Source organism: Chiloscyllium plagiosum, unplaced genomic scaffold (assembly GCF_037043375.1).
Source record: "Chiloscyllium plagiosum isolate Xiang-an unplaced genomic scaffold, Cpla_swu_hap1 HiC_scaffold_38, whole genome shotgun sequence".
Lineage (NCBI taxonomy): Eukaryota > Metazoa > Chordata > Chondrichthyes > Orectolobiformes > Hemiscylliidae > Chiloscyllium > Chiloscyllium plagiosum.
Genome location: NW_028270176.1, coordinates 28,252,074 through 28,270,754, shown reverse-complemented (window position 1 = coordinate 28,270,754; position 18,681 = coordinate 28,252,074). Strand labels below are relative to the sequence as shown.

The 18,681-nt window shown below is 51.9% G+C and overlaps 1 long non-coding RNA gene across 1 annotated transcript in view; it reads left to right on the top strand.

Moving 5' to 3' along the window:
- The window catches only part of LOC148139355 (uncharacterized), a 146,585-nt gene extending 130,380 nt beyond the window's left edge, over positions 1-16,205 (top strand). Inside the window, exons 2-4 of the long non-coding RNA XR_015753720.1 lie at positions 5,189-5,268; positions 14,747-14,943; positions 16,086-16,205. This is a non-coding gene — a long non-coding RNA (uncharacterized LOC148139355). The remainder of the gene's footprint in view (positions 1-5,188; positions 5,269-14,746; positions 14,944-16,085) is intronic.
- The last annotated feature ends 2,476 nt before the right edge of the window (positions 16,206-18,681 follow it).

The window sequence follows — 18,681 nt, the reverse complement described above, 5'->3', positions numbered from 1 at the left end:
CAATTCTGGTCTCCTTCCTATCGGAAAGATGTGGTGAAACTTGAAAGGGTTCAGAAAAGATTTACAAGGATGTTGCCAGGGTTGGAGGATCTGAGTTACAGGGAGAGGCTGAACAGGCTGAGGCTGTTTTCCCTGGAGCGTCGGAGGCTGAAGGGTGACCTTATAGAGGTTTATAAAATCATGAGGCGCATGGATAGGATAAATAGGCAAAGTCTTTTCCCTGGGGTGGGGGAGTACAGAACTAGAGGGTATAGGTTTAGGGTGAGAGGGGAAAGATATAAAAGAGTCCTAAGGGGCAACTTTTTCACCCAGAGGGTGGTACGTGTATGGAATGAGCTGCCAGAGGATGTGGTGGAGGCTGGTACAATTGCAACATTTAAGAGGCATCTGGATGGGTATATGAATAGGAAGGGTTTGGAGGGATATGGGCCGGGTGCTGGCAGGTGGGACTAGATTGGGTTGGGATATCTGGGTCAGCATGGACGAGTTGGACCGAAGGGTCTGTTTCCGTGCTGTACATCTCTATGACTCTTTTTCCATGCCGGATTCAACGCCATCCAGGGACAAAGCAACCCCCGCTGGATTGGCCCCACATCCACAAACATCCCCTCCCCCCCCACCGACGCTCAGTAACAGCAGTGTGTACCATCCCCTCCCTCCCCCCACCGACGCTCAGTAACAGCAGTGTGTACCATCCCCACCCTCCCCCCACCGACGTTCAGTAACAGCAGTGTGTACCATCCCCTCCCTCCCCCCCACCGACGCTCAGTAACAGCAGTGTGTACCATCCCCTCCCTCCCCCCACCGACGTTCAGTAACAGCAGTGTGTACCATCCCCTCCCTCCCCCCCACCGACGCTCAGTAACAGCAGTGTGTACCATCCCCCACACTCCCCCCACCTACGCTCAGTAACAGCAGTGTGTACCATCCCCACCCTCCCCCCACCGACGTTCAGTAACAGCAGTATGTACCATCCCCTCCCTCCCCCACCGACCCTCAGTAACAGCAGTGTGTACCATCCCCTCCCTCCCCCCCACCGACGCTCAGTAACAGCAGTGTGTACCATCCCCTCCCTCCCCCCCGACGCTCAGTAACAGCAGTGTGTACCATCCCCTCCCTCCCCCCACCGACCCTCAGTAACAGCAGTGTGTACCATCCCCTCCCTCCCCCCCGACGCTCAGTAACAGCAGTGTGTACCATCCCCTCCCTCCCCCCACCGACCCTCAGTAACAGCAGTGTGTACCATCCCCTCCCTCCCCACACCGACGCTCAGTAACAGCAGTGTGTACCATCCCCTCCCTCCCCCCACCGACCCTCAGTAACAGCAGTGTGTACCATCCCCTCCCTCCCCCCACCGACCCTCAGTAACAGCAGTGTGTACCATCCCCTCCCTCCCCCCCACCGATGCTCAGTAACAGCAGTGTGTACCATCCCCTCCCTCCCCCCACCGACCCTCAGTAACAGCAGTGTGTACCATCCCCTCCCTCCCCCCACCGACGCTCAGTAACAGCAGTGTGTACCATCCCCTCCCTCCCCCACCGACGCTCAGTAACAGCAGTGTGTACCATCCCCTCCCTCCCCCCACCGATGCTCAGTAACAGCAGTGTGTACCATCCCCTCCCTCCCCCCCGACGCTCAGTAACAGCAGTGTGTACCATCCCCTCCCTCCCCCCACCGACCCTCAGTAACAGCAGTGTGTACCATCCCCTCCCTCCCCCCCACCGACGCTCAGTAACAGCAGTGTGTACCATCCCCTCCCTCCCCCACCGACGCTCAGTAACAGCAGTGTGTACCATCCCCTCCCTCCCCCCACCGACCCTCAGTAACAGCCGTGTGTACCATCCCCTCCCACCCCCCACCGACGCTCAGTAACAGCAATGTGTACCATCCCCTCCCTCCCCCCACCGACGCTCAGTAACAGCAGTGTGTACCATCCCCTCCCTCCCCCCACCGACGCTCAGTAACAGCAGTGTGTACCATCCCCTCCCTCCCCCCACCGACGCTCAGTAACAGCAGTGTGTACCATTCCCTCCCTCCCCCACCGACACTCAGTAACAGCAGTGTGTACCATCCCCTCCCTCCCCCCACCGACGCTCAGTAACAGCAGTGTGTATCATCCCCTCCCTCCCCCCACCGACGCTCAGTAACAGCAGTGTGTACCATCCCCTCCCTCCCCCCACCGACGCTCAGTAACAGCAGTGTGTACCATCCCCTCCCTCCCCCCACCGACGCTCAGTAACAGCAGTGTGTACCATCCCCTCCCTCCCCCCACCGACACTCAGTAACAGCAGTGTGTACCATCCCCTCCCTCCCCCCACCGACACTCAGTAACAGCAGTGTGTATCATCCCCTCCCTCCCCCCACCGACGCTCAGTAACAGCAGTGTGTACCATCGCCTCCCTCCCCCACCGACGCTCAGTAACAGCATTGTGTACCATCACCTCCCTCCCCCACCGACGCTCAGTAACAGCAGTATGTACCATCCCCTCCCCACCCCACCGACCCTCAGTAACAGCAGTGTGTACCATCCCCTCCCTCCCCCCACCGACGCTCAGTAACAGCAGTGTGTACCATCCCCTCCCTCCCCCACCGACGCTCAGTAACAGCAGTGTGTACCATCCCCTCCCTCCCCCCACCGACGCTCAGTAACAGCAGTGTGTACCATCCCCTCCCTCCCTCACCGACGCTCAGTAACAGCAGTGTGTACCATCCCCTCCCTCCCCCCACCGACGCTCAGTAACAGCAGTGTGTACCATCCCCTCCCTCCCCCACCGACGCTCAGTAACAGCAGTGTGTACCATCCCCTCCCTCCCCCCACCGACGCTCAGTAACAGCAGTGTGTACCATCCCCTCCCTCCCCCCACCGACGCTCAGTAACAGCAGTGTGTTCCATCCCCTCCCTCCCCCACCGACGCTCAGTAACAGCAGTGTGTACCGTACCATCCCCTCCCCCCCCCCCACCGACCCTCAGTAACAGCAGTGTGTACCATCCCCTCCCTCCCCCCACCGACGCTCAGTAACAGCAGTGTGTACCATCCCCTCCCTCCCCCCCACCGACGCTCAGTAACAGCAGTGTGTACCATCCCCTCCCCCCCCCCCACCGACCCTCAGTAACAGCAGTGTGTACCATCCCCTCCCTCCCCCCACCGACGCTCAGTAACAGCAGTGTGTACCATCCCCTCCCTCCCCCACCGACACTCAGTAACAGCAGTGTGTACCATCCCCTCCCCCCCCCCACCGACCCTCAGTAACAGCAGTGTGTACCATCCCCTCCCCCCCCCCACCGACCCTCAGTAACAGCAGTGTGTACCATCCCCTCCCTCCCCCCACCGACCCTCAGTAACAGCAGTGTGTACCATCCCCTCCCTCCCCCCACCGACGCTCAGTAACAGCAGTGTGTACCATCCCCTCCCCCCCCCCACCGACCCTCAGTAACAGCAGTGTGTACCATCCCCTCCCTCCCCCCACCGACGCTCAGTAACAGCAGTGTGTACCATCCCCTCCCTCCCCCACCGACGCTCAGTAACAGCAGTGTGTACCATCCCCTCCCTCCCTCCCACCGATGCTCAGTAACAGCAGTGTGTACCATCCCCTCCCTCCCCCACCGACGCTCAGTAACAGCAGTGTGTACCATCCCCTCCCTCCCTCCCACCGACGCTCAGTAACAGCAGTGTGTACCATCTCCTCCCTCCCCCACCGACGCTCAGTAACAGCAGTGTGTACCATCCCCTCCCTCCCCCACCGACGCTCAGTAACAGCAGTGTGTACCATCCCCACCCTCCCCCCACTGACACTCAGTAACAGCAGTGTGTACCATCCCCTCCCTCCCCCCACCGACGCTCAGTAACAGCAGTGTGTACCATCCCCTCCCTCCCTCCCACCGACGCTCAGTAACAGCAGTGTGTACCATCCCCTCCCTCACCCACCGACGCTCAGTAACAGCAGTGTGTACCATCTCCTCCCTCCCCCACCGACGCTCAGTAACAGCAGTGTGTACCATCCCCTCCCTCCCCCACCGACGCTCAGTAACAGCAGTGTGTACCATCCCCACCCTCCCCCCACTGACACTCAGTAACAGCAGTGTGTACCATCCCCTCCCTCCCCCCACCGACGCTCAGTAACAGCAGTGTGTACCATCCCCTCCCTCTCCCACCGACGCTCAGTAACAGCAGTGTGTACCATCCCCTCCCTCCCCCACCGACACTCAGTAACAGCAGTGTGTACCATCCCCTCCCTCCCCCACCGACGCTCAGTAACAGCAGTGTGTACCATCCCCTCCCTCCCCCACCGACACTCAGTAACAGCAGTGTGTACCATCCCCTCCCTCCCCCCACCGACGCTCAGTAACAGCAGTGTGTACCATCCCCTCCCCCCCCTTCCTCCCCCCACCGACGCTCAGTAACAGCAGTGTGTACCATCCCCTCGCTCCCCCCACCGACGCTCAGTAACAGCAGTGTGTACCATCCCCTCCCTCCCCCCACCGACGCTCAGTAACAGCAGTGTGTACCATCCCCTCCCTCCCCCACCGACGCTCAGTAACAGCAGTGTGTACCATCCTCTCCCCCCCCCACCGATACTCAGTAACAGCAGTGTGTACCATCCCCTCCCTCCCCCCACCCGACGCTCAGTAACAGCAGTGTGTACCATCCCCTCCCTCCCTCCCACCGACGCTCAGTAACAGCAGTGTGTACCATCCCCTCCCTCCCCCCACCGACCCTCAGTAACAGCAGTGTGTACCAGCTACAAGACCCACTGCAGAAACTCACCAAAGACCCTCAGGCAGCACCTTCCAAACCCACGGCCACTTCCATCTAGAAGGACAAGGGGCAGCAGGTACATGGGAACACCACCCCCTGCAAGTTCCCCTCCGAGCCCCTCACCTTCCCGACTTGGAAATATATCGGCCGTTCCTTCCTGGGTCAGAATCCTGGAATTCCCTCCCTCAGGGGCATTGTGGGGCTACCCACAGCACATGGACTGCAGCGGGTCAAGAAGGCAGCTCACCCCCACCCTCTCAAGGTGGGGGGGGGCAACTAGGGACAGGGGGCAATAAATACTGGGCCCAGCCTGGGACCCCCATGTCCTGAGAGGGAATGTAAATGTGCAAAAAAAGTTTGATGTGAACAATTTTAGGAAATGGGTTCATTATTGGACAGTTAACAGAAAGGTCTGATATTCTCATCTACAGTAACATATGGCAGCTGAGGGTTTTCTCGTCCTGGTGAGGATTCGTGACAGACTGAGAGTGAGATATCCCAAAATCAGCAGGTAACGTAACTCAATTTCCCTGTGCGTCTGTCTCTTATCTCCCTGTCTCTCTGTTGTTGTTTTGTCTGTCTCTCTCGGGTGTGTTTGTATGTTTGATCTGTGTCGCCAATGTGTTTGCACCAAGCTGGGATATCCACTCAGGGACGTGCATCTGGAGGCTCACAGTTTAACAACGGAGGTGAGGCCACATTGTTTTCTTCCCAGAGGGCCGAGGGCTTTCGGACAGCGGCATGGGATTCCGGACAAGTTTGCCAGCTGGACACACAATTGGTTTCACAGCAGGAGACAGAGGGCGGTGGTTGGAGGGCTGTTTCTCAGACCGGAGAGCCTGGTCACCAGCGATATTCCTCAGGGATCGGCGCTGGGCTCACTTTCTTTGTCATTTATGTCCACGGTCCGGATGAGGATGTGGGAGACTCGGTTAGTAAGTTGACACCAGAATTGGTGGCACAGTGGACAGCGAAGAAAGTTATCGAAGATTACAAAGGGATCTCGATCAAAAAGGGTCACCAGGCTGAAAAATGGCAGATGGAGTTCAATCTGGAGAAATGTAAGGTCTTGCATTTTGGTACAAGGGGTAGGGAATACCCAACTAATGGTAGGGCCGTGCTGTAGATCAGAGTGACCGAGGGGCTCAGGTACATCATCATTTGAAGCTTCCTTCACATATAGACAGGGGGGGGGGGTTAAGGAGGGGTTTAACTCACTTTGCCTTCATTGCTCAGCCCTTTGAGTGTAGGAGTTGGGACCGTCACGTTGAGGCTGTACAGGACATCGGTGAGGCCCCTTCTGGAATACTGTGCCAATTCCGGTCGCCCCGTTATAGGAAGGATATGATTAATCTGGAGAGGGTGCAGAAGAGATTTCCCAGGATGTTGCCGGGAATGGGAGGGTTTGAGTTATAAAGAGAGGCTGGATAGGCTGGGACTTTATTCACTGGTTGAGAGGCAACCTGATAGAGGTTTATTAAATCATGAGAGGGATAGTTAGAGTTGATGGTGGGTGTCTTTTCCCGAGAACGAGGGATTTCAAGACTCGGGGGCACAGTTTTAACGTGAGAGGAGAGAGATTTAACAAAGACACGAGGGGCAATTTTTTTACCCAGAGGGTGGTCCATGTGTGGAATGAGGAAGTGGGGGGTGTGGGGACAGTTACATCATTTAAAAGACACTTGGATAAGGACATGACAGGAAAGGGTTGGAGGGAGACGGGCCAGGAGCAGGCAGGTGTGGGACTAGTTTAGTTTGGGATTATGAGCTGGTTGGGCCGAAGGGTCTGTTTCTGTGCTTTCGGACGCCCACAACGACTCTCACCAATTGTTCCAGGCGCACCGTAGACAGCATCCAGACAGGATGCATCACACCTTGGTGCAGCAACTGCTCTACTCAACACCAGGAGATCGGACAGAGTGGTGAACACAGCACAGAAAGTTTGTGCGAAGATTTGTAGCTCGGGTGCTCGTTGTTGTGGTTCTGTTCGCCGAGCTGGAAGTTTTTGTTGCAAACGTTTCGTCCCCTGGCTAGGCGACATCATCAGTGCTTGGGAGCCTCCTGCGAAGCGCTTCTTTGATGTTTCCTCCGGTGTTTATAGGGGTCTGTCCCTGCTGCTTCCGGTTGTCAGTTTCAGCTGTCCGCTGTAGTGGTTGGTATATTGGGTCCAGGTCGATGTGTTTGTTGATGGAGTTTGTGGATGAATGCCATGCCTGTAGGAATTCCCTGGCTGTTCTCTGTCTGGCTTGCCCTATGATAGTAGTGTTGTCCCAGTCGAATTCATGTTGCTTGTTGTCTGCGTGTGTGACTACTAAGGATAGCTGGTCGTGTCATTTCGTGGCTAGTTGATGTTCATGTATGCGGATTGTTAGCTGTCTTCCTGTTTGTCCTATATAGTGTTTAGTGCAGTCCTTGCATGGGATTTTGTACACTACATTCGTCTTGCTCATGCTGGGTATCGGGTCCTTCGTTCTGGTGAGTTGTTGTCTGAGCGTGGCTGTTGGTTTGTGTGCTGTTATGAGTCCTAGTGGTCGCAGTAGTCTGGCAGTCAGTTCCGAGATGCTCCTGATGTATGGTAGTGTGGCTAGTCCTTTTGGTTGTGGTATGTCCTCGTTCCGTGGTCTTTCTCTTAGGCATCTGTTGATCCCCAAATCAAACACCCCTCCCTCCCCAAACCAAACATCCCCTCACACCCCAAACCAAACACCCCTCCTTCCCCAAACCAAACATCCCCTCACACCCCAAACCAAACACCCCCTCCCACCCCAAACGAAACGGACCTCCCACCCCAAACCAAACACCCCTCCCTTCCCAAACCAAACACCCCTCCCTCCCCAAATCAAACATCCCCTCCCTCCCCAAACCAAACATCCCCTCACACCCCAAACGAAACGGACCTCACACCCCAAACCAAACAGCCCTCCCTCCCCAAACCAAACACCTCTCCCTCCCCAAACCAAACACCCCTCCCTCCCCAAACCAAACATCCCTCCCTCCCCAAATCAAACATCCCCTCCCTCCCCAAACCAAACACCCCTCCCTCCCCAAACCAAACGTCCCCTCCCATCCCAAACCAAACGCCCCTCCCACCCCAAACCAAACACCCCTCTCACCCCAAACCAAACACCCCCACCCACCCCAAACCAAACACCCCCTCCCCCAAACCATACACCCCCTCCCTCCCCAAACCAAACAACCCCTCCCACCCCAAACCAAACACCCCCTCCCCCAAACCATACACTCCATCCCTCCCCAAACCAAACACCCCTCCCACCCCAAACCAAACGCCCCCTCCCTCTCCAAATCAAACATCCCTCCCTCCCAAAACCAAACCGCCCCCACCCCAAACCAAACACCCCTCCCACCCCAAATCATACACACCCTTCCCCACAAACCAAACATCCCCTCCCTCCCCAAACCAAACACCCCCTCCCTCCCCAAACCAAACACCCTCTCCATCCTCAAAACAAACACCCCCTTCCACCCCAAACCAAATACCCTCTTCCTCCCCAAACCAAACACCCCCTCCCATCCCGAACCAAACGCCCCTCCCACCGCAAAACAAACACACCCTACCTCCCCAAACCAAACATCCCTCCCTCCCCAAACCAAACACCCCCTCCCACTCCAAACCAAACACCCTTCACTCCCCAAACCAAACACCCCTCCCACCCTACACCAAGCAACCCCTCCCTCCTCAAACCAAACAGCCCTCCCTCTCCAAACCAGAAAACCCTCACACTCCAAACCAAACACCCCTCCCTCCCAAAACAAAACACCCCTCCCAACCCAAACCAAACGCCCCCTCCCTCCCCAAACCAAACATCCCCTCCCTCTCCAAACCGAACACCCCCCTCCCCAAACAAAATTCTCCCTCCCTCTCCAAACCAAACACCCCCCACCCCAAAACAAACACCCTCCCTTCCCAAACCAAACACCCCCTCCCCCAAACCATACACCCCCTCCCTCCCCAAACCAAACAACCCCTCCCTCCCCAAACCACACACCCTCCCACCCCAAACCAAACACCCCCTCCCACTCCAAACCAAACATCCCTCCCTCCCCAAACCAAACACCCCTTGCACCCCAAACCAAACACCCCCTCCCACCCCAAACCAAACACCCCCTCCCACTCCAAACCAAACATCCCTCCCTCCCCAAACCAAACACCCCCTCCCACCCCAAACCAAATACCCCTCCCACCCCAAACCAATAACCCCTCTTCCATCAAGCAGAAGAAAGAAAAGTTTGTAAACTCAACCCAAAAGATTTCAGACCAGCCTCTTCCCCGCTGTTATCAGACTTAGGAACAGACCTCCCTTAGGTTAGAGTTGACCTTCCTCTGCACCTTCCCTCTCGCTGTAACACTCTATCCTGCTTCTGTTCTACTATCTCGATGCACTTGTGGATGGTTCACAGGCAACACAATACTCTTCACTGGATTGAGGGGGAGGCGATAACCTCGTGGTATTGCCGCTGGGCTGTTACCCCAGAGACCCAGTCAACATTCTGGGGACCCGGGTTAAAATCCTGTCACGGCAGATGGTGAAATTTGAATTCAATAAAAATGTCTGGAATTAAGAGTCTAAAAGTGATCATGGGTCCATTGTCGATTGTTGGAAATCCCCATCTGGGTCACTCATGTCCTTTAGGGAAGGACACTGCCATCATTACCTGGTCTGGGCCTACACATGACTCCAGACCCACAGCAATGTGGTTGACTCGTAACTGCCCTCTGGGCAATTAGGGATGGGCAATAAATGCTGGGCCCAGCCAAAGACTCCTTCATCCCGTGAATAAATAAAGGAAAAAAAAATCTTGGTACTTAGAGGCACAGAGTTATGGAGATATACAGCAAGGAAACAGACCCTTCAGTCCAACCCGTCCATGCTGACCCTGATATCCCAACCAATCTAGTCCCATTTGCCAGCACTTGGCCCATATCCCTGTAAACCCTCCCTATTCATATACCCATCCAGATGCCTTTTAAATGCTGTAATTGTACCAGCCTCCACCACACCCTCTGGCAGCTCATTCCATACACGTACCACCCTCTGGGTGAAAAAGCTGCCCCTTAGGTCTCTTTTATATCTTTCCCCTCTCACCCTAAACCTATATCGTCTAGCTCTGGACTCCCCCACCCCATGGAAAAGACTTTGTCTATTTATCCTATCCATGCTCCTCATGATTTTATAAACCTCTATAAGGTCACCCCTCAGCCTCCATCGCTCCAGGGAAAACAGCCCCCGCCTGTTCAGCCTCTCCCTTTAGCTCAAAGCCTCCAACCCTGGCCACATCCTTATAAATTGTTTCTGAACCCCTTCAAATTTCGCAACATCTTTCCGATAGGAAGGAGACCAGAATTGCACGCAATATTCCAACAGTGGCCTAACCAATGTCCCGTACAGCTGCAACATGACCTCCCAACTCCTGTACTCAATACTCTGACCAATAAAGGAAAGCATACCAAACGCCTTTTTCACTATCCTATCTACCTGCAACTCCACTTTCAGGGAACTATGAGACCTGAATGTCTAGGCCTCTTTGTTTGATAATACTCCCCTACCATTAACTGTGTAAATCCTGGTTTGCTTTAAAAACGTAAGAACTAGGACCAGGAATAGGCCATTTAGCCCATCACGGCTAACCTTTTCATGGTCTCAGCTCCAGTAACCCGCTCTCTCTCCAAGACCCTTAATTCCCTTACTGATCAAAAATCCCTCTATCGTTGCCTTAAAGATATTCGACGAGGAAGCCTCAACCACTTCCCTGGGCAGGGAATTCCACAGACGTACAACCCTCTGGGTGTAGAAATTAATTCTCAATTCAGCCCTAAATCTGTTCCCTCTAACCTTGAGGCTCTGTCCTCTTGTCCCAGTGTCGGAGAAATTTGCCCAATCAGTCACAAAGCACAGCTCGAAGTGAAATTGACAAACAGTACGGCGATATTGAGGAATGAGAAACTGGCTGAGCTGAAACAGCACAGAGAGCCTGCCCAGGCAGACCAGGATTCCCTTACCCAAGCTGAGGATGAGACTAATTTTCAGAATAATGCTGCACAATAACGCTGATTAAGAAACGGGGAAACTATAATGTACCTGGAAATGGAGTAATTTTGTTGCAAGGATGCTAATTGGAAAACAGTTCTCAGATGAATGTCCTGTTCCTTCCCACAATGCAACATCCTGACAGTATCGATGGTTCCATTCCTCTTCACAGGTATGATTCGGAGATGCCGGTGTTGGACTGCGCTGTACAGAGTTAAAAATCACACAACACCAGGTTATAGTCCAACAGGTTTAATTGGAAGCACACTAGCTTTCGGAGCGACGCTCCTTCATCAGGTGATAGTGGAGGGCTCGATCGTAACACAGAATTTATAGCAAAAACTTACAGTGTGATGTAACTGAAATTATACACTGAAATATACCTTGAGTCTTTCATGTGTTCGAATACCATGATAGTTTCACTTCTTTCATGTGTAAATCACAAAACTTTTTTTTAAAAAATGTTGCACTCTCAGGTTAACTGTAACAATGAGTCATGATTTGGAGATGCTGGTGTTGGACTGGGGTGTACAGAGTTACAAATCCCACAACACCAGGTTATAGTCCAACAGGTTTAATTGGAAGCACACTAGCTTTCGGAGCGACGCTCCTTCATCAGGTGATAGTGGAGGGCTCAATTGTAACACAGAATTTATAGCAAAATTTACAGTGTGATGTAACTGAAATTATACACTGAAAAATTGATTGTCTGTTTGATTTGCATCACACTGTAAATTTTTGCTATAAATTCTGTGTTAGGATTGAGCCCTCCACTACCACCTGATGAAGGAGCGACGCTCCGAAAGCAAGTGTGCTTCCAATTAAACCTGTTGGACTATAACCTGGTGTTGTGTGATTTTTAACTTTGTAACAATGGTGATAGCTAGACAATATGTTGAAGGTGTTGGCCCCCTGTGTTCTCTGTCTGTACCATGATGTTTAGATCGATTCTAATCTAAAAAGTGAGAGTTTTACATTAATTCATGCAGTTTTTGAGCAAAGTGCAATGTAACTCTGCAAGTACAAATTCACCCCACAAAATATATGTGTGTGTGTGTGTGTGTAGGAGAACCTGTGTGTGTGTGTGTGTGTATAGGAGTGCGTGTGTATAGGAGTGTGTGTGTGTGTGTGTGTGTATAGGAGTGTGTGTGTGTGTGTGTGTGTGTGTGTGTGTGTGTGTGTGTGTGTGTGTGTGTGTGTGTGTGTGTGTGTGTGTGTGTGTGTGTGTGTGAATATCTGTGTGTGTGTGTGTGTATAGTGCAATGGTGGTCACCTGTAATGTGACATGAACCCAAGGTCCCGGTTGAGGCCCTCCCTATGGGTACCGAACTTAGCTATCAGCCTCTGCTCAGCCACTTTTCTCTGCTGCCTGTCCCAAAGTCCACCTTGGAGGATGGTCACCTGAAGGTCCGAGGCTGAATGTCCTGGACCACTAAAGTGTTCCCCAACTGGGAGGGAACCCTCCTGTCTGTTGATTGTTGTGCGGTGCCCATTCATCCGTTGCCGTAGCCTTTGCTCAGTTTCCCCAATGTACCATGCCTCTGGGCATCCCTGCCTGCAACGTATAAGATAGACAATGTTGGCTGAGTCACATGAGTACCTGCCATGCACAAGGTGGGAGGTGTCCCCACGCGTAATAGTGGTATCTATGTCCACAATCTGACACGTTTTGCAGCGTCCACCGTGACAGTGTTGTATGGAGTTGTCCTGAGAGCCGGGCAGCTTGCTACGAACAATGATCTGTTTGAGGTTTGGCGGTTGTTTAAAGGCAAGTAGTGGAGGTGTGGGGAAGGTCTCACCAAACCTCAAACAGATCGTTATTCGTAGCAAACTGCCCGGCTCTCAGGACAACTCCATACAACCCTGTCACGGTGGACGCTGTAAGATGTCAGCGTGACACAGACACACACACAAAGGCACTCACACTCACAAACGCACACAGGCACTCCTATACACACATACACATGGATGCACATATACACACTCCTACACACGCGGACACACACAGGCGCTCCTATACACACATACACACGGACAAACATATACACACATACACACACACACACACACACACACGGACACACACACCAGGCGCTCCTACACACACACACACACGGACACACATACAAAGGCACTCACGCTCACACACACACAAACACACACACAGACACTCCTACACACACACAGGCACTCTTACACACACACGCACACACAAACACACACACACAGACATTCCTATACACACACACACGGACACACATATACACAGACACGCACACAGACACTCACACTCACCCTTACAGACACACACACTCCCACACTCACACAGGCATCCTCTCTGAAACTTAGACCACTCTACACTCACGCACACACATATACACTCTCTCTCACAGACACTCACAACCCTCCACCCCAGACACACACACACTCCCACACTCACACATACACCCCCTCACAGACTTAAGACATTCTACACTCATACACACACACATACACTCTCTCTCACACTCACAACCCCCAACCCAGACAGAGACAGACAGACAGACACACACACAGACAGACACACACACACACAGACACACACACAGACAGACAGACACACACACAGACACACACACACACACAGACACACACACAGACACACACACACACACAGACACACACAGACAGACAGACAGACACACAGACAGACACACACAGACACACACACAGACAGACAGACACACACACACACACACAGACACACACACAGACACAGAGACCCACATGCACACACATATATTTTGTGGGATGAGTTTGTACTTGCAGAGTTACATTGTACTTTCAAAGTTTGTGAGAAGATTTGTAGCTCGGTTGTTCGTTGTTGTGGTTCTGTTCGCCGAGCTGGGAATTTGTGTTGCAGATGTTTCGTCCCCTGTCTAGGCGACATCATCAGTGCTTGGGAGCCTCCTGCGAAGCGCTTCTTTGATGTTTCCTCCAGTGTTTATAGTGGTCTGTCCCTGCCGCTTCCGGTTGTCAGTTCCAGCTGTCCGCTGCAGTGGTCGGTATATTGGGTCCAAGTCGATGTGCTTATTGATTGAATCTGTGGATGAGTGCCGTGCCTCTAGGAATTCCCTGGCTGTTCTCTGTTTGGCTTGTCCTATAATAGTAGTATTGTCCCAGTCAAACTCATGTTGCTTGTCATCTGCGTGTGTGGCTACTAAGGATAGCTGGTCGTGTCGTTTCGTGGCTAGTTGGTGTTCATGGATGCAGATCGTTAGCTGTCTTCCTGTGTGTCCTATGTAGTGTTTTGTGCAATCATTGCATGGGATTTTGTACACTACATTGGTTTTGCTCATGCTGGGTATCGGGTCCTTCGTCCTGGTGAGTTGTTGTCTGAGTGTGGCTGTTGGTTTGTGTGCTGTTATGAGTCCTAGTGGTCGCAGTAGTCTGGCTGTCAGTTTGGAAATGCTCCTGATGTATGGTAGTGTGGCTAGTCCTTTGGGTTGTGGTATGTCCTCGTTCCGTTGTCTTTCCCTTAGGCATCTGCTGATGAAATTGCGCGGGTATCTGTTTTTGGCGAATACATTGTATAGGTGTTCCTCTTCCTCTTTTTGCAGTTCTGGTGTACTGCAGTGTGTTGTGGCCCTTTTGAACAGTGTCTTGATGCAACTTCTTTTTGTGTGTGTTCGGCTGGTTGCTTTCGTAGTTCAGGACTTGGTCTGTGTGTGTGGCTTTCCTGTGTACCTTTGTGGTGAATTCTCCGTTCGGTGTTCTCTGTACCATCACGTCTAGGAATGGGAGTTGGTTGTCCTTTTCTTCCTCTCTAGTGAATCGGATTCCTGTGAGTGTGGAGTTGATGATCCGGTGTGTGTTCTCTATTTCGGTGTTTTTAATGATTACATTGTACTTTGCTCAAAAACTGCATGAATTTATGTAAAACTCTGTTATCTCACTTTTTAGATTAGAATCAATCTAAACATCATGGTACAGACAGAGAACACAGGGGGCTAACACCTTCAACATATTGTCTAGCTATCACCATTGTTACAGTTAACGTGAGAATGCAACTTTTTCAAAAAAGGTTTTGGGATTTACACATGAAAGAAGTGAAACTATCATGGTATTCGAACTGATGAAAGACTCAACAGACAATCAAGGTAATTTTCAACGTATAATTTCAGTTAAATCACACTGTAAAGTTTTGCTATAAACTCTGTGTGTTAGGATCCACCTGATGAAGGAGCGTCGCTCCGAAAGCTAGTGTGCTTCCAATTAAACCTGTTGGACTATAACCCGGTGTTGTGGGATTTGTAACTCTTCACAGGTAGGTGTTCATGTCTCCTCTGAAGTGGTCAGGTGCTTCCACTGCCCTGTTCCCAGAGCATGTCCTTGCTGGTGCCTCTCTGCCTGACCTGCTCTTTCTGTATTGCTGGGTTGTGAAACTGCCCTTTGGGGCTTTGGGATATCTGCGGTGCTCTGTCACTGGGAGCTTGAAGTGTATTCCCTTGTCTGCGTAGGCTGTGTGGTTTGGCTTGTGAGCCTGCTTGGGCATTCTGGGTATTTTTTGGTACCGTTGGCCAATTTTGCTTCTGTGAGTCTATCGTGGGTTGGCAGGGGGCGGTAGATCTTTTCCCACACCTAGTCACCCCCCCCCAGTGGAAATATCCTCCCTGCTTACTTGTATCTTATGTGGTCCCTTCATAATGTTATACGTTTGTGTAAGATCCCTCCTTCATTCTGCTGAATTCCAATGAATATAATCCCAGTCTATTCGGGTCTCTCCTCATAAGTGAGGAGACCAAAACTGCACATTCTCTGCACCGGTAACACTCTCAGCTGCCCTCTGTTCTACCATCCCAATGCATTTGCAGTTGTAGGGTTTGACTAGTTGCACGCAAAACAATACCTTTCACTGTATTGAGGGAGAGGCGATGACCCCGTGGTATTGCCACTGGGCTGTTAACCCAGTGAACGTTCTGGGGACCCCGGTTCGAGTCCCATCTGTCTTCCCAACATGCAACACTCCATGATAAATGTCTTCTGAGGGGAGGTGGGACGGGGAGAGTGAGGGGAGGGGTTGGGATGGGGGGGGAGAGAGTGGGAAATAGGAGAGGGTAGCGTTAGGTGGCGGGGTGGGGAGGTCTGAGGATCGATTGCTGGGGTTGGGGGGGGAGGGGTAACGGTGCTGGAGCGGGGCATTGTGGGTACTCTGCAGGTGCATTGTGGGACGGGGTGGGGTTGCAGACCAGAGGGGCCGAATGGCCTGCTGACCTCCCGGTTCTTTCTCTCCCCCTGACAGACTGCAGGTCGTGAGCTACTTGCTGGAGGCCCGAGCCCGCTACTTTTCCGGAAAGCTCTACGGGAATAGCGTCAAGGCCTTGGTCCAGGCCGTTTCTCAACTCATCGAGGAAGACCTGGAAGGGGTGAGGGGCTGTTCGGATTGCCGGCTCCCGGTCTTATCCCAATCGCTTACCACCCCTCCCCCCCCCCCCCACCCACCCACCCACCCCCACCCTCTCACACAACCCCCAACCCCAGGGAGCTCCCTCACCGCGTCCCCCACCTACACTACCACCTAGGCTCCCAGGGCTCTGCCAGTGTGGAGTGGGGTCAAGATTAGAGTGGTGCTGGAAAAGCACAGCAGGTCAGGCAGCGTCCGAGGGGCAGGAGAATCGATGTTTCAGGCAAAAGCCCTTCATCGGGAATGATGAGGGGTGGGCGCTGCCACGCAGGTTGGGATCTGGGGGAGGGGCACAGTGTTTCAGAATCAGGAGACACATCCTCCCCCCCCCAGCACTGTCCGTGGTCCTTCTGTATGGAAACACGCCTTGTGTGACTGTGTCTGTGTTTGAGTGACTGAGTGAATGTGATTGTGTGTGGGAGTGATGTCAGTGTGAACACAAGAGAGTGTGAATCTGTATGAGAGAATGTTTCAGTGTGTGTGTGTGTGTGAGTGAGTAAGACTGCGTGTGAGTGAGCGCATGTGTGTGTTGGTGACAGTGCGTGTGAATGAGTATATGAGTGTGTCAGTGAGTGTGCAAGTCTGACGTGACTGCGTGTGTATTCATGAGTGTATGAGTCTGCTAGCATATGTTAGAGTGAGTGTGTTTGAGTCTATCAGTGAGTGAGTGCACGTGAGCAGGCTGAGTCTGCGTGTTTGTACGTGTAGTGTGTCATTGTGTCAGTGAGTGTGTGATTATGTCAGTGAGTGTGTGATTATGTCAGCGAGTGTGTCAGTGAGTGTATGATTATGTCAGTGATTGTGTGGATGTGTCAGTGAGTGTGTGAGTCTGTCAGTGAGTGTGTGGATGTGTCAGTGAGTGTGTGGGTGTGTCAGTGAGTGTGTGGGTGTGTCAGTGAGTGTGTGAGTCTGTCATTGAGTATGTGTCAGTGTGAATTAGTTAGTGTATGTGTGTGAGGCTGTCAGTGAGTGTGTCAGTGAATGTGAGTGTATTAGTGAGTGTGGGTGTGTGTTTGTGTGTCAGTGTATGTGTGTTTGTCTGTGTGTATATGTGTCAATGTATCTGTGTCAGTGTGTGTTTGTCTGTGTGTATGTGTGTCAGTGTATTTGGGTGTGTGTATATGTGTCAGTGTATGTGTATGTGTGTCAGTGTGTATGTCTATGTGTGTGACTGTGTGTATGTGTGTCAGTGTATGTGTGTGTGTCTGTGTGTATGTCTATGTGTGTGTCAGTGTATGTGTTTGTGTCTGTGTGTATGTCTATGTGTGTGACTGTGTGTATATGTGTGTCAGTGTATGTGTGTGTGTCTGTGTGTATGTCTATGTGTGTGTCTGTGTGTATGTGTGTATGTGTGTGTGTCTGTGTGTATGTCTATGTGTGTGACTGGATGTATATGTGTGTCAGTGTATGTGTATGTATCTGTGTGTGTGTATACGTGTGTCAGTGTATGTGTGTGTGTCTGTGTGTATGTCTATGTGTGTGACTGTGTGTATATGTGTGTCAGTGTATGTGTGTGTGTCTGTGTGTATGTCTATGTGTGTGTCTGTGTGTATGTGTGTATGTGTGTGTGTCTGTGTGTATGTCTATGTGTGTGACTGGGTGTATATGTGTGTCAGTGTATGTGTGTGTGTCTGTGTGTATGTCTATGTGTGTGTCTGTGTGTATATGTGTGTCAGTGTACGTGTGTGTGTCTGTGTGTATGTCTATGTGTGTGTCTGTGTGTATGCGTGTATGTGTGTGTGTCTGTGTGTATGTCTGTGTGTGTGTCTGTGTGTCAGTGTATGTGTGTATGTGTGTCAGTGTCTGTGTGTGTGTCAGTGTGTGTGTCAGTGTCTGTGTGTGTATCTGTGTGTGTGTATATGTGTGTCAGTGTATGTGTGTGTATCTGTGTGTATGTCTATGTGTATGTCTGTGTGTCTGTGTGTCAGTGTATGTGTTTGTGTTTGTGTGTATGTCTATGTGTGTGTCTGTGTGTATGTGTGTCAGTGTATGTGTGTGTCTGTGTGTATGTCTATGTGTGTGTCTGTGTGTATGTGTGTCAGTGTATGTGTTTGTGTCTGTGTGTATGTCTATGTGTGTGTCTGTGTGTATGTGTGTCAGTGTATGTGTGTGTGTCTGTGTGTATGTGTGTCAGTGTATGTGTTTGTGTCTGTGTGTATGTCTATGTGTGTGTCTGTGTGTATGTGTGCCAGTGTCTGTGTGTGTGTCTGTGTGTATGTCTATGTGTGTGTCTGTGTGTATGTGTGTCAGTGTCTGTGTTTGTGTCTGTGTGTATGTCTATGTGTGTGTCTGTGTGTATGTGTGTCAGTGTATGTGCGTGTGTCTGTGTGTATGTCTATGTGTGCGTCTGTGTGTATGTGTCTCAGTGTATGTGTGTGTGTCTGTGTGTATGTCTATGTGTGTGTCTGTGTATGTGTGTCAGTGTATGTGTGTG